We start from the raw sequence: 4,453 nt of genomic DNA on the forward strand, positions 1-4,453 counted from the left end.
ATCAGCTTCAGTTTCTACTGTCAACAAGCCAGAGGAACTACAGTCATTAGCAGTTAATGTTAATCACAGCTTTGATTTAGGTGAATACATAAAATATTCAATGTCATACTACATCAAATATCAGTTACTATCAAACTTATGTGCTCCAAATTCGTTTCGCAATTTCAAAAAGGATATTAATGACAATAAAACCAACTAAAAAAGGCCTATTCAAAAAACTTTGCTTAGAAAGTACTCAGCTAGCATACTCGCTCAAGTCGAAGGGAAGACTTTGTAAGTTTTGTACTGTTTTCAAGCCAGTTTTAAAAAGAACAATATTTATTGCTTTATGATAAAGGACCACCAAGATTACAAATACTTCCATGAAGAGGCTTGAGACCATGAAAGAAGTAGTTGGCTTCTCGAATGTGTAAGTAAGGCCAAAAGCTTCAAACAGTTAGACTGTGGGACAATGGCAGATAGAGGAAAACCTCAAGGTGGGGGTGCTAAAGATAAAATGAGCTACCTTTACTTTTATCGTAATAAAAAATAATCAAGTAACATGCAAAGTTTAAGAAAGTTTTATTTAAACTGATTATACATACATAGAGGTCAATGCCATCTTATGATATAAAAAAGTTCCAATTGTAGTTCTCTTCCTTAAATGATGAATCATACGCACCTATTCTTTCTGGCAAGTTATTCTTCCTGCAAGTTGGTTAATTACATCATCAATAGGACAGCCAATGCCAGGGTGAGTATTTCTAATATACTAAGCACAATACTGACTGAAGTCCGTGGTAATAGCCAATAATCGCAGTTGTTCACTTTTTATCACTTCCAAGTTATTGCGATGATTGTAGCTTTCAAACTGACTGCCTGGCAGCAACTCTGCTTCCCTTATATATGTGGCTCAGTTGTTTTGAGAACATCTTCTGCCAGAATGGTGGCTTCCAGACTTTTATGGAGTTTGGACAAATACCTACTGTAAAAGCAGCAAGCCAGTATGTACCTTACGACATATAATATAAGGGTGAGTTTCCAATTATGACATCATCTGGAAATTTATGTATGTGGAACTTTTATTGGCAATTCCATTCCTTTCTAGTGCATTTGATAGGGGGCCTATATAGTAATAATGCGTTTTTAGGAACCTTCTCAAAAGTCACTATTAGTGGCGATATACGCATCAATAGTTTCCCACACCTAACTCATATTACGAATTAGGTATGGGAAACTATTTTTACGTTATTAGTAAAAATGTTGTTATGAGTCTCATAACAATATTTTTACTGAGAAATTACTATGAATTACTATTATTAATTCTTCACAAACAACTGATCACTCTCACTTTTGACTAATCTTCGCACTTGCGCTTGCTACAACTAGAACTTTTTACTTATTCATTCTTCAGTATTAATATTTCTGCTTCTGAATATAAACTAGCTATCTATTCAGAATAGTCCACATTTATAAGGCTATGTATCAAAGGTTCTCTGTACTAGAAACCAGTAGACTATTCGCGACTTTTCTCAAAAAAATTCCAGACAGAATAACGTATTGAGATCACTAGAATGGCTGTGACTTTTCTCGTAAGTATGTGTTAGCTATCTATGTGCCAGCCAGAAATGGATAAAATATGATGACATGGATGTGCATGCTACATAGGAAAGTACAACTACTCGATAACTCGATTCAGTCGAGTCGACTGATGAAAGAAATGAACGAATAGCGTGCGGGCTGACTGGCGGGGGCGGTGTGGGTGGCAGTGTGAGAGGCCTTGCAAGGGGGATGGGGGGGGGGGCACGCACCCCGCGTGCCCCCCCCCCCCCTCCCCCATATGTATCCGCTACTGCAGTGGTATCACAGAGCTTGTAAACACCAACAGAAAAAAAAACTGAAATCAATTCTTGCTATTTTCTTTTATGGCACTCATGATACATCCATTAGAGGAAAGAATTCGAATGAAGGAAATTTTCGAGATATACTCTTGTTTAAGTGTGGGTGACAAAGTGTTGGTGGATCATTTACAAAATCATAGTGGAAAAGCAAAATATAGATCACTCGAAGTTCAGACAATTTAGTAAGTATGTGTGGTTCTGTGTTACAACATGATGTTGTTGATGAGGTAAAAGGTTCACCAGAATTTGGCTGGTGGAATGGCCAACATTAGTAGCAAATAATAACTCTCAGGGGAGTATGATTTGTAGATAAGTAATCAAACTTTATTGTGAAAGAAGAATTTTTAGGGTTTTCAGAGCTAACTATAGTGAATGCTGAGAGAATTACTTCATCTATTTTAAAATTTATTGAAAATTAGTGCCTTGATGTTACAACAAGTGTACACCTGTGCAGACGGCAGTGGATGGCAGTTTTGGTGTAGTGAACGTACAACACACTACATCTTTTGTTCTTATAATATTGTTTCATTTTCAAAACATGTTTTTCTGTGTGTAAAACTAGTTGGAGACCTTTATTTCATATTTCATGCTACTTGATAGTCCTGTATTCTGAAAACCCATTATAATTTGTTTCTAAAATTAATTGATTACTCATACATAACAAAAATGCAATTATTATTTGATGTAAACTGTTATACATACATGTCATCTGTGAACAAGTATTGATATGGATAATATACTATGATCTGTCGAAGTAAGACTTTTTGTGTCTTTCGTTAAATGTATTCGTAATTACCAATAAGGACAACCATCAGCTGTAAAACGGAATGACGACAATGAAAATTTGCGCCAGACTGGGACCTGAACCTGGATTTCCCATTTATCGCGAGTGGTTGCCTTACCATTTGGCTATCTGTGCATGACTCATGGCCGGACACAAACTTCCTTATGTCATCAGCCATGCGTCTACAACCTCAACCTGGACTTGTACATCCTTTTCACATATTTCCATACAGGTCAGATGTTGTACTTGAAAGTCACTTGCCCAGTGTCACCTGTTAAATATGATATTCCAGTGCCTGTGTTATTTGTCCAAATCATGACGCAGTGTTCCTTCAGATATGCATATGTCTGGTCCAACAGAAATTTTCATTGTTGTCATTCCATTCTGCAGATGGCGGTTGTCCTTATTTGCAATTGTGCATGCATGTCCAAAGGCACTTTGTATAGTAATCAGAGTAACACAGGCACTGGAATATCGTATTTTGTGTCTTTGGTTCATGTTACTCTTTTCTGGGAGTATTAGTTGTCAGCTGTGTTGATGATCGGACATGGGGTGGCAAGACTATAACTTGCCTCCATAGTACCCACGTGAAATACATTGTTAGTGTATGAAAATATGTGCAAAATTGTTCTTTGCTTATTCAGAAGTGAGAGAATATATACAATTGTGATTTCATTTGAAGGAATTTTCATTCGGACCTGATTACATTATTGTGTTACTGACAAATTTGTTGAATGTAAGACTGCAAGGCTGTGGACCTGCAGAGTGACATTTGTCACTCCACCTACACACAAGCAGTCTTTATCATTGTCTGATAACTTCAGCACAAGCGGTCTTTGTCAATGTCTGATAACTTCAGCACAGATGAATCAGTGGTATTCTCATTCTGGATCCCTTTGGTGATATGAACCACCCAATCCTGGGGGTGGGGGGATGGGGATGGGGGAGAGAGAGAGAGAGAGAGAGAGAGAGAGAGAGAGAGAGAGAGTGAGAGAGAGAGAGAGAGAGTTGTTTTGCTCGCAAAACCAGTCCTGCAACACGTGAGCTGCGTGAACCTGGGTGCAGTAATCTTGGTACACAGTATCACTATTGGGGAAGAAATATTTTACCATGGAATATACCATCATTTGATGGTATATATCTGCATTTTTTTCTTGCATACAACCTACATTTTGGTTTTCATCCCATTATAGCTAAAAAGCAGAAATATGTGAATAGGCAGACACATAGTAAAAAACTGATATTTTTTACTGTGTATCTTACTGTTTGCATATTCGTGTTTTTTCATTGTACTCAATAATGGCAAGAAAGCCAGAATCTTGACTGTATGCAAAAAATACAGAAATATAGTTAAAAAGGCAGTGTATTCTTTCAAAAAAATACTGTCTGACTCTGGATCAGCACCACTGAAAACTTTTTATTGTACCATGGGATGGACCTCATCACCTACAATGGTCACATAATCCTTGGAAGCAGTGCGACATTGCAGAGTAACCAAGGGGCTTGGGGGCTTGGAATACTGTGATAAGGATGCACAAATCATCAGAACACCGCCCCCCCCCCCCCCCTCCCAATGTTTCACCCAAGGGAGTAAACTTGTCCACAAGTTGGAAACATGGTGAAACAAGATTCATCCAACTTTCTTCCATTGCTCCATAGTCCAGGTTGTATGGCTTGAGTACCACATTTTTCTTGTTAAGGACATTTACATTTTTCTTGTTAAGGGCATTTGCCTCAGTGATGAGTGGTTTTGTAGTTCCAGCTTGCCCTGCAATCTCCTGCTTACAGA

The sequence above is a fragment of the Schistocerca cancellata genome, chromosome 2, assembly GCF_023864275.1.
Source record: "Schistocerca cancellata isolate TAMUIC-IGC-003103 chromosome 2, iqSchCanc2.1, whole genome shotgun sequence".
Lineage (NCBI taxonomy): Eukaryota > Metazoa > Arthropoda > Insecta > Orthoptera > Acrididae > Schistocerca > Schistocerca cancellata.